Raw genomic sequence first — 12,824 nt, 5'->3', positions numbered from 1 at the left:
ATTTAAAAAAAAAAAAAATAAAGAAACCCATTCACTCTACCATGTCTGGGGTCTGTAGAAGCCAATGCCCCCATTCCACCAGCATCAGACATAATAACTGAGCATGAACTCAGGCTCTTTCCACTTACCTTCCAGGCCACAGCTCTCAACCAGTCATAACTGGTAAATAAGAACACAAAGTGCTGATTTTAAAAACAAACAAACAAAAAACAAAACCATGACCTCAAATTATGACAGACAAGATTTGGTTCTGAGCAATGATGTAGATGACTCTCTGTAATCTGGAAGCTGTGACACCATTCATAGGATTCTTTTTTTTTTTCCCTAGAATCATAAGTAACTCAATCGCTGGGTGCAACAACTAGAACCCTAGTCTTGTAAGCCACATTAAATCTAAATCCTCCAGTGGTGAATCCTGGTGGATTCACCATCTAAACCGAGGATCACTAATAGCTACATCTTGTCCTCCCAATGTCCCTGTCCAAAAGCCTGTATCTCTCTCCTACTTCTTCTCTTCCTCCCTGTGACCCGGAACTCCTGCCTACTCGTCCAGTGATAGGTTTCTTTATTTATGAGAAAGGTCACATGCAGTCCTGAGTGTGTGGTTCACTCCTTGTCCAGACAGACCCTCTTAGAGAAGTTGAATTAACATCAAAATACAAACAGCACCAGGGCCATCCACAACACTCCCCCCTTTCTGTCCAATTAAAAGACTCCTTTATCTCAGATATAAATTGAGCACAACTATTACCATTTTGTAATTTATAAAGTATAAGATAGACCTCATATCCAGTCCATCACTTTTGTCAATTAAATAGAACACTCTGTCATCTATCCTAACTTAAAAGACTTATAAGCCCATATGTTATGTCATGGTTTAGCTTGTATACTATCTGAACACTATCTTCTCAAACATATTTTCTCAATGTTAAATAGCCTGGGTTGGCTATGAGACTATAACTATTCTTTTAACCTCATCAGAAATCTGAGAACTACCAACATTATCTGAAAATATAGGAAGCCTAACACACCTTCCAGAACTGAGACAAATTGTAGCGACTACTGCCTACCTATACAGCCTTCTGGCCCAGGATATTCTGACAGACCTTGAAAAACAGGAATTATTAAGGATTAGCTTATTCTGTCTCGGCAGAACTAAGCTGTCCTAACCTGTAACTTGTATCCTCTCAAGAACAGTACAGGCCTACAGGAGAGATAGGCAATTTCTGCCCAGTGGCCACCTAGCCACAATGTATTACCTCACCTGGAGGAAGTAGACACCCAATTTCTTCTTAGAATCCACAAAATGGGAGCTGCTAAGAGCAGATTTGTCTCAACTACAAGTGAATAAATAACATTAATGTCACATTCTGTGGATTCCTGATGGTTTTGAAAACCATCTATCTATGTAAAGTAATTTGGACTGCTGTTCCCTTAACTACCCTCAGCTATTTATAATTAAAAGATCTGAAAACACCCTAGCAATAAACTCAGAACCGTGAATTTGCTATCTGTCCCTTAACTACTAGGCTTAAATATCTCAGGTCAGTTTATAATAACAGTTATAGAATGACTGGGTCCAAGCCCTATACTTTTAAAATTTTTGTATCAATAGAAGAAATTTATACCAATGAAAACCTTGATTTTTGCATCAAAATAAATTCTGTATCAAAATAAGAAATTATGACTTCAACTTAGTAACTATTGTAAAGATTTCTACCAAATGAGAATATGGCTATATTCTAGATATTTCTTTCCTGTTACAATTATGACCATTTCTAAATTTCCCAAAAAGGCAACCTTAGAATAACTACCTTCAGCCCCAAAGCCCAGGGAACCAGGACAAGAACTCTTCATAACTCCCTCAAGCTTATTATGAGTGTTGAGTTATCTTTGAAGGCAGGGGTGGGGAGGTGGAAGTGTAGGGAAAATGGGGGAGTTGGTTGGCCTTAAGAAGGTCACACCAATAACTGTCTTAGTGTCTGATGTCTGTGTCCTGACTGGATCCAGTTGAAAGTCCAAAAAATCAAGAGTTCAAAGCAGGTCAGTTCAGCATGTCTGATGATGAGACTCACCAAGGCTGTATATTCTGTAGTATACAAATCTCAAAGCAAATTTTAGTATCATCAAGATATCTTTTTTTGTTTTATTCTCTGGAATCTAGTTCTTCAGGGGGTCTCCCTTCATCATATCTGATCCATATTCCTCTGGAAGGGGTATAGACACTAATCACTTTTTCTAAAAATACAAAGACAAACCTTTCTCCCAAATCAGCATATCCTTGAGACAGTAATCAGAAAAATCTTTATTTTGACCTCTTCCCAAGAGGAATAATATAACCACAAAACTCAAATTCACACCCGTTCTGAAAATTAAAACAATCCAAAACAAATGAAGTAAACTAAAATACTGTATTTGCCTATTCTTAGGCTTTTTCTATTTTGTCATGTCAGGAAAATCAACCCAAAATTCCTGTAGAGCCCATATTCAAAGAATATGAGTTAGTTATCCTGCAGACCTTATTATACCATCTTTAAAACAATTGATTCATACTTCTATCTATACTTGCTTATAAGCAGGCAGCTTGTCAAACCAGGATTTAAACCCAAAATTCCTGTGGAGCCTACGTTAGACAGGATTTGAGCATCCTGTAAAATTTATTAGAGCAAATATATCTTTACACCATCTTTAAAGCAATTAATTCAAACTTTTACTAATATAAATATCTGCATATAGGAAGCAGGTAGCTTTTACTTGTTAAACGTTCTGCCTAGAGCAGCCATCTTGTTATACCATCTATCTCTTGAGCTCTACCCGGAGCCACAGAGACTTCTATTAATTAATACCTGTTTATAGCAGGCAATGATTATCACTGACCTCACTACTTGGAGTCAGTGACTAGTTTTCCCTATCCTAGTTCCAAACCTCAGGTGAAACTCCCATTCCCCACCTGATTCAGACAAAATCTGTATATAAATCTATCCTAAAAGCAAATAATCCCAATTTTGAAAATTCAATGTTAAATCAATATCTGCCTCAAGATGTAGGCAACCAAGTAGGTTTCATCCCATGGATGCAGGGATGGTTCAATATATGGAAATCCATCAACGTAATCCAGTATATAAACAAACTCAAAGACAAAAACCACATGNTCATCTCNTTAGATGNNGANAAAGCATTTGANAANATCCAACACCCATTCATGATAAAANTCTTGGAAAGATCAGGAATTCAAGGCCCATACCTAAACATGATAAAAGCAATCTACAGCAAACCAGTAGCCAACATCAAACAAAGTAAATGGTGAGAAGCTGGAAGCAATCCCACTAAACTCAGGGACTAGACAAGGCTGCCCACTTTCTCCCTANCTATTCAACATTGTACTTGAAGTCCTAGCCAGAGCAATTAGACAACAAAAGGAGATCAAGGGGATACAAATTGGAAAGGAAGAAGTCAAAATATCACTTTTTGCAGATGATATGATAGTATATATAAGTGACCCTAAAAATTCCACCAGAGAACTCCTAAGCCTGATAAACAGCTTCAATGAAGTAGGTGGATATAAAATTAACTCAAACAAGTCAATGGCCTTTCTGTACACAAAGCATTCATGAGATTCTTAAAGGAAAAAAAAAGAAATGGCTACTAACTCCCTTCCAGTACACACAGCCATCTAAATACCACTGACCTTCCTTCTCATATCTGGAGCAGGGTCAGTTAGCCCCTGAACCTTAAACCAACTGTTGGACAACTTCCTTTCTTTGTGTGATATAAGCAATAATGAGTGTGCCTACATTTGTAGAGAAAAGAGCACATTGCATGAATACTCTGTGGTAGGATAGATGGCATTTTAGAAATGCAAATTGTTTTCTCCAAACTTGGCCAAGTTGGTGTGTTTATGGTAAGTCTTTCCAAGTGTTTGTAGTACTCCTCCCTAACTTAGCCTCCGGTAGAATAGGCTTAAGAGAAGGGGTTTTCAGATCTGATTACTCTTATGACGGTGGGACCCTCAGGAATGGCATTTCTGCCCATACAAAGATCAAAGAAGTTTAATATCCCTTTCTTCCATGTAACTTATAAGGCTGCACCTATGAGAAAACACGTCCTCAGCAGATACTGAAGTATCTAATACTGAAACTTAGGCTCCCTATCCTCTAGAACACTGAGCAACAAATTCCTATTTATCATTTATCCAATCTGGGATATTTTATCCTAGCAACCTGAATATACCTAGGTATTCCCTCAATCTTCTAATTTGAAAAAGAAATGATGTGTATGTGTCCTTGTCTGTGTGAGCATGCATGTGTGTGTGTGTGTGTGTGTGTGTGTGTGTGTGCCCCCACCCCCGAGACCAGAAGAAGGCATTAGCTGTCTTCCTCTACAGCTCTTCCAGAAAGTGGGGACTGTGTTTCCTTAGCCAGGCTAGAAGTTAGCAAGTTCCAGCAATCCTCCCCTCTCTACCCTTTCTTGGAGCTGGGTTTGTGCTAGAATATCATCTCCAGTTTTCACGAGTGCTCAGCAAGTGCTCTTAACATCTGAAACATTTCTCCAGTTTCTGCTATTTTTTTTAATTCCTCTTCCATTTTTTCTGGTGGATGTATTTACTGTCCTAAATCTCTATGCATGTTCCAATAATTACATAGTGATATATATAATATCCATATGTATATCATGTGTATGCCACAATCACCTCAGTAGAGTACACAGGAGAAGAAAGTGATCCGAGTAACCGTAATTGGCAGACAGCTCTGCCTATGTAATGTTAGAATGTTGATTATATTCCATTACAGAGTAAGGTGAGCCTTGCTGCTCTTTGTTCTTTCTTAACCCAGCATGTTTCTTTCATGCACAGTCCTCCTTGATTTCAGTGTTTCCACTGCAGTCTCTACTAGACATCTTTTGATTCTTCCTTTTTTTTTAACCACTCAGTTCTTTTTTTTATGATTCAACACTTGGGACACAGAAAGGATTATATCAAATTTCACTTGCAAAATAGACTGCTGTAAATAATGTGCAAACGCAGGCAGCCAGGCTAGGACCATCTTTCAGTTCTCAGATCTCTGTAGTGAATTCAGCTGATCTGAAGACAGGGATATGCAGCCTGCCTGCCTCTCAGCCTCAGGTCTATCCCACTATAGCTTTGTGCTTAATTAGTGAGCCAGGGAACCATGCTGAGGGAACTACTGTAAGAACAGGAGTGTGAAGTATGACTTCCCTGAATAAACTCCAAGTGAGCATCCATAACACAAATACCCAGGACCAGCAGAAATGCCCCAGAGTCAATAACAAGCTGAAAATGCAACTGTTTCTTTCTCCCTCTGTCTGGGGTCTCAGGTGTAGAGAGCAGACGGTGAGACTGCTTCTCCTTGTGAAAACCCTGCAGACTCCCACATGGCAGTGGATATGCCTTAGAGCAGTGGAGTGGAGAGATCAGCTTAGAGAGAACCTGAGGATGCAGGCACACCTTCCTAATGCTTCACAGCCCCTGAGGGGACCTTGGAGGCCTAAAATGAATACTTCTTTGCACGACTAGCAGAGGAGCACAAGCCAGAAAAGTGATGCAAATTGGGAGCAAGTACATACATGTTCATGAACAACTTTACCTGTGTTCATTGAGCACGTTACCCTTGGAGAGTCCCTGTGCTTTCCTGTCACTGTGCACTCCCTTTAGAGTGTGCCATGAGCATCCATCTTCCCACATTGGAACAAATCTAGAAAAAAGTGTTCAACTCCTGGAAGCTTTAATCCCTGAAAAATAAAGTATTCTTAAACATGAATTTCTATTTAGAAAAGCCTACATAACAGGACAATACGATTACGAATCATATTTATAAATATATATACATATATATGTATATAAAACAAGAGTTATATTTGTATTACAGAGACTGATGTCTGTAATTTAGGAATTTGTATCTGTAATATAGAAGACTCATGTATAATATAAAGACTTGTGTCTATAATACAAGGACTTATATTTACAATATAGACTTAGAGTATAGATAGGACTTATATCTATACTACAGTCTTGTATGTAAAATATAGGACTCATATCTATAATATAGGAACTTATATAGATAATGTAGAGCCTTGTATTTTATAAGGACTCATCTATAATATAGGAAGTTGTATCTATAAAAGGGTTCTCCTGGCATGACAACCTAATTAAAAATAACACACATAAATGATATAGTCAGATAGTTATTAAAAGAAGATATTCCAATGAAAATAAACACTTAAATATTTGCTTAATAATGTGCATCAAAAATACGACAGGGTACCACTTCACATATACTAAGTCTGATAATAAAATAAATAATAGGTGTTATGAGGGTAGGAAGAAACTGAAACATTCAAACTTACTGAAGTTGGGTAAAATGCAGACATTTGGAAACAGTGTAGCATTTATACAAAAGTTTAACGTCAAGCTATCCTATGACATGGCATTTCTGCCCCTAGATATATACCCAAGAGAAATAAAAATGCTTGCCACATGATGCCCTGTAAATAAATGTCCATAGCAGCAATGGTGAAAGTAGGCCCAAAAAAAAAAAAAAAAAAAAAAAAAAAAAAACCTGGTTAAAAAAAAAAAAAACCCGCTGGGCGTGGTGGTGCACGCCTTTAATCCCAGCACTTGGGAGGCAGAGGCAGGCGGATTTCTGAGTTCCAGGCCAGCCTGGTCTACAAAGTGAGTTCCAGGAAAGCCAGGGCTATACAGAGAAACCCTGTTTCAAAAAACAAAACAAAAACAAAAACAAAAACATCGTGTATCAGCTGACGAATTGATAAGCAAAATTCAGCCCTGGAGGAAGGCAACATATCTCCCTGCCAGCATCCCTAAGTCAGTGGCTGGACAGACTCATATAACAAAAGACAGATTAATAAAATTCACCAACGCATGAGACTCACAGTGTCCAGGATAAACCCAAGCAAAGATAATGCAGAATGCTTGCCCACTCCGCATCATCAACCGAGAACAATAGATTATAGCGATCTACTAACATGAGTGAAGCTAGAGACCAGTGTGTTAAATGAAACTCGGAAAGGGAAACAGATTTCCAGTCTTCTGTACACCAAATTTAAAAATCAACTTTTATCAGGGAAGTAGCAAGACAGAGGGAAGCATCTGTGGGCTTGGGGTAGGAAACGAGCCAGGCACTGGAAGCAAGTAAGACTGGGCTGGTAACTTTGTGATGAAACTTCCTCTAGCTGGAGTCCTAAGGAAGGCCCTACAGGCATCTCCAGTGATGGGTTTCTGTCATTTCTGGGAGAGAAAGGAGGGGTACATCTTCATGAATATATGCCTTAAGGAAGGGGAACTTTTCTTCCTCTCCCCCCTCCCTTAACTTCCTTAGCTGGTCTCTCTTGCCATAGTGAACTTTTTTTTTTTTTTTTTTTGGCCATAAAAAGACATGAAGCAGTGACATATGCTTCAGTATAGATGAGCTAATTGAAATAAACGAATCACCAAAGAATAACCACCATAGCATTTATGTGAGGTATTCAGAATAGGCAAACCCATAGAGACAGAATAGATTGCCAAAGGGATATTGCATGACAGAGGGGGAAATGACTCCCATTGGGTAAATACTTTTATTTTTGAGGTGATGGAAATATTTTTGAAATCTGATAGAGTTGGTGAGTGTAAATATTGTAAAAGTCATTGAATTGTATGCTGTTAAGTAGTTAGCTTTATGGTATATGAGTTATAACTATTATAAAAGTGAACAGTGATAGTCTTATAAAAGATTTCTTAATTTCTATTCAGGAGCACCTAGGCATTTATGTAAATGTAGTCTCTCTTTAGAATACTCATTTACTTAGTATTATAAACCTAAGTGTAAAATGGAGATAATTGTGGGTTGGTTTTTGTTTTGTTTTGTTTTGTTTATTTTTCTTTAGAATTTGTTGGTATGTGTTCTGTCAAAAAATGAACTGGTTTTGGATATGCAACTGTCTTTTTTATTTAAAAAGTGATATACAGGTATATTGATAGATCATCTAGTGTGAAAACAGAAACCATCACAGGTTGATGTTCTCTAGCTAACACCTGTGAAATAACAATAGGAAGCCATTGGCTAACTTCCTAAAAGGCAGGTTCCCCCAGCTGGAGGGCTTCTGAGAGAACTGTACTGACAACCCTAAGTGGCATTGCTCTGAAAATATAATCTCAGAGACTAAATGTAGGGCAAGGAGACGAGGCAGGGAATACATTGCTGAATTGTCTGTGGAGGGAATTAGGGATTTGGAGCTATATAAGAAGGAGTTTAATCATTCTTTCCAGAAAGAATGTAAATTCTCTTTAAGGTTTCGTAACAGCAGTCATTGGAGATGTTTGGTATAATCTCGTCATTCACTAAGGATCTGTGGATCTGCTATGAGAGACCATAAAACATGCTGATTTGTCTTCAAGATAAGCTGAGGGAGAAAATTAATCCATATCAAATGCTCAGTGGCCTAGAGCCTACAGTGAAGATGTGCTGCCTTGGAGACTTGGAATTTTCATCACTGGAGAGTCACAGAGAAGACCTTCCCAGTGCTTGAAAACAAGAAAGATAAATGAGATGATAAAACAGACCTCAGGACACCTGTCCATTTGTTGGTGGTGCTTCTAGCATATATAATGTTAATTCCATTTACAATAAGATCTAGACAAAAATTAAGGGCCTTCTATGTTCTAGAGGCTGAAATTGTGTCAGAAACTCCTGAAATAATGAGTTCACATCTGACTTTCAAAGAATTGTTCATGATTCTAGAGAAACATGAAGTGGAAATCTGTTGGCTCTTCTTTCACAATTAAATGTGAAAAGGTATATTAATTACCTAATATCCTCTGTAAAAGTCAGAAAATTTTAAAAATAGTAATCTATTAAACTAAAGTCCTAAGTTTACTTTAGCTTTATATTAAAGGAGTTTAAGGATCAAGAGTACACTGACTTGAAAATTGACACCACAAGTCCCCATTGGTGACTAACATTTATTAAGGATACCTCCCGTGATTTCTGTGGGATATGAACTTCTCATTAGCAGATAGCAAGTTAGAAAACTTGCTCAGGAGGATCCATGAGTTAAGATGCTGGGAAGTGAAATCTGTGTGTCACCTTTGACCCTGTCTATAACCACAGGTCTAACCACTTAGGGATGAACTTGCCAGGAATGGTCACCATGACTCCAGTGCAAAAGGAGTTAAATTAACAGGCAGCTCTGAAGGAATACCTTAGGTATCAAAAGAATAATAGAACTGCACTATCCAATATCTAAGACATTCTAGAGAGATTGCAAATGTGTGGTAAGAGAGAAAAGAATAGATTTCCCCAGTTGCTATGAAATATCTTGTCCACCCCATGCCAGTTTCTCTAGTCTACAAGCCCATGTAAAGTTAGCAACATGGTGATAAATCCTGCAAGAAGAGTTGGGTTTTTTTTTCCCTCTAGCTAAAGCTTGACACCTTCCCATAATAACAGGTATTTTTTTAGCCTACAGTTTTGTTAACTGTATGATCCTTTAAGGGTCTGTCTGGGGATTTATGTCTGGCTCCTGCACCTGAGGACTCTCATCTGCCCTCCGGCTTCCCATCCGACAGTAGGGGAGCAGCCTGGGGTTGAGGGGATGATCAGTAAACACCCCACACCTGCCTTCAGCTCTTCATGTTTTTGAGACCTTCCTTGCAGGTTTGAATTGGTATTTTGATTGTTTAGATATGTTTATAGCCAGAGATTTTATCAACATACTTGTCACAATTTTACCATAGTGCCAGAAGATCCAGCTATCCTTGTCCTTTACATAAACACGATTAGAATGAAATTGTCCCTTTATACTGATGCTTTCTGTTGGCATTCTATCCATGTCTAAAGCAATCTCACCTGCCTCTAATCTTATAGAGCAAATCAGTATGAAGCCACTTTCTTCTTTGCTCCTTCCTAGCAATAAAACTCCAAGAATAATATTGAAGATTTTAGAGGAAAATGTGTACCTTAGGGCTGAAGAGATGATCACTCAGTTGTTAAGAGTCCTTGCTGTTCCTGCAGGGAGCCTGAGTTTTGTTCCCAGCATCCACATGGGGTAGCTCAGACCTATAAATACAGCTCTAGGAGGCTTGATGCCCTCTTCTGGCTAGTGCAAGCAAGCACACACAAGCAGCTCCTCTCCCAGCTTCTCCTAATGTTACTGTTTGCCATGTCAATTAGTGCTTTTAAAATAATTACCTATTTAAATTGTCGTTCAGCTATTACTTTGTCTCTGTAGCTTTCCTTGGCTCTGAAAGGTATTGATAATTCCTTCCTCTGTTCCTCTAACTCAGCAAAGGTAATTGTTTTTTCAAACTTAATTCTTTCTTCATAAGCAAGACTGGAAAAGAAAAAAACAGCTTTGTTTCCAAAGTTTAAGGGAAAAAAATTTAAATTTAAAAGGCAGGCATTTTGCTGGAAAGTTGCTTTGCAATGCTTGTTTGGTGTTCAGCTCAAGGGCAGGGTTTCCAATCTTAGTCTTCAAGGATATTTTTCCACCTATTAAGGTACAAAGAACACATAAAAAATACCTTTTCTGGAAATATAACATGACCCTATGGAAATTTATTTTATTTTATTATATAGCATAGTTATATATGTTAACAGAGAGGGTGGTAGAACCAAATTTGAAGGGTGCAGAGTAAAAGGCAATATTGTGCATTGCACCTTTTAACTAAATGCAGAATTCTCCTAGAAATACTCGAGTATGAGAAGTTACAGATGAACAAAGATATTCACTGTGACACTTAACAATAGCAAGAGATTAGAAATAGCTCAAATGCCTGTCATTTTGTGGTGTTTTAATAAAAAACAAAACCCAACCATTTGATTTTATCAATGGAGACTCAGGAGCCAAAAGCTGTGATGAAAGCCTGCTGGTTCAGAGAGGCAGAGAAAGCACCCAGCTGACCTTCCTACTCCACGGACATTTCCTTCTCCACGCTGTCTTAAATTCCCTTCAACTCAAAGACCCTCTGTTTACTTAGTAAACCCTGTTAGCCATTGCTCTGCCTTGACCTAGTGTTGACTTTATTAAGCTCATGTTTACAGAAAGCTCTTAGATTTAAGGCATGTGCTAGGGCTCAGCCATACCACAAGGTTTTTCCAGTTCACAATCTTGGCATTCACAATGTGCTATCCTGCAATAATTTTACACATTAAATTATGCTCAATTTCCTAGTAAGATGGCTAGTTGTGGTTGTCAACCTGAGTACATGTAGAATAACCAAAGACCAAGTATCTGGGCACGCCTGTGAGAGATTTTCTTGGTTGTATCACTTTAGGTGGAAGATCTACCCTAAATCTGGGCCACACCTTCAGGTGGCATCCTACATTAAGAGACATAGAAGAAGGAAAGTTTTTTGCTTTTTGGTGGTTTGCCCTCACTCTCACTGGCAAGTTCATTAGAACTGTTCTTAAGACACCCCACCTCTTGGCTGGTGTTAGAACCTTCAGAATTCCAGTCTACTGGCAATTGTCAGCTCACTAGGACTTCCCTGGGACTCCAACACCAGGCTGGGACTGCTGTGATATCTAGCATCCTAGGCCATTCTATTGGGAGACAGCTATCATTAAGCTGCATATAAACACACACGCATGTGCATGCACACGTACACGAGTGCACTATGCCCATTCAAACAAAGCATGACAAAATGATAATCATGCAATGAACACCATTACTTAGTTCATCAGCCCTTCCCAGCTCTCACTCAGAGATTCTAACATCTATGGTTTTACATGTCAATGGATATGCATTATAGTTTAGATATGGTTTGCATCTGTCACCCAAAACTTCCTATGTTGGAAGCTTCCACCTCAATGTGACAATAGATGGAACATGAAAGATGTGAGATGTAGTGAAAAGTTATGAGGACACTGGAGCAACTGTCCGTGGAATGAAATAAGGTAGCTAGCTTTCCTGGGACCCCTGTTTGACCTCTCAGGAGGATTCTTATAAAAGAGCAAGCCTGACTCCTCCCTGGCTCTACCATCTTGCCTCAGCACATCATGATGCCATCATGTGACCTAGTCGAAATGGTTTCTCACAAGAGACCAAATCTGTTGTAAGCCGTCCAGCGGCTCACATGGACGGGGTACACCTGAGTGGCAGGCCAGCACTGAAAGAGAGGGAAACTAGGCGGACAAGAGAAAAATGGAGCTAAGTCAAGATCCCTGATCAAAGCTCAAATGTTTTAATGGCGAATGCGCTTATAAAGGAGAGGGGAGGCCCATTCCCGCCAATTCATTCTTGGAGCCCAGCTGCAGGTGACCATGTGCAGGATAGGGTGTAGTCTCAGGAATAGCTCGTCGTTGGCCTCCCAGAAGGTAGCAGTATCTTGAAGAGGAACAGCAACAATGGCTGAACAATAGAGTGATCTAGGAAGGCTGGCTCCACCCTAGGTAATCTCCTTAGTGGCAGCAAAGGCTGGGGGAAGGTTACACAAATCAATGCAACAGACCCCTTCTTAGACTTTGCACCTCCAGAGGTGTGAGCTTAATAAACTGCTTTTCTTCATAGAAGCAGAAAGAGTAGGAAGAGGGAGAGGACAAAGAGAATGAAGAGCAGGAGAAGGAGGAAGAGGAAGGAAACAATGGCAACTAGTTGTGGGGAAAAGACATTTTCCCTTATAGATATAGTAAAGAAGCTGATCTTTTTTTTTTAATTTTTTAATTAGCTATTTTCTTCATATACATTTCAAATGCTATCCCAAAAGTCCCCTATACCCTCATCCCGCCCTGCTCCCCTACCCACTCACTCCCACTTCTTGGCCCTGCCATTCCCCTGTACTGAGGCATATAAAGTTTGCAAGACCAAGG

The 12,824-nt window shown here is 39.1% G+C and overlaps 1 protein-coding gene across 1 annotated transcript in view; it reads left to right on the top strand.

Annotated features, from left to right (window-relative positions):
• Cpa6 (carboxypeptidase A6) overlaps positions 1-12,824 on the top strand; it is a 364,349-nt gene that overhangs the window by 287,449 nt on the left and 64,076 nt on the right. The window lies entirely within an intron of this gene.

Source organism: Mus caroli, chromosome 1 (assembly GCF_900094665.2).
Source record: "Mus caroli chromosome 1, CAROLI_EIJ_v1.1, whole genome shotgun sequence".
Lineage (NCBI taxonomy): Eukaryota > Metazoa > Chordata > Mammalia > Rodentia > Muridae > Mus > Mus caroli.
The sequence above is the reverse complement of the archived record's forward strand: the minus strand, read 5'-3'. Positions and strand labels throughout refer to the sequence as shown.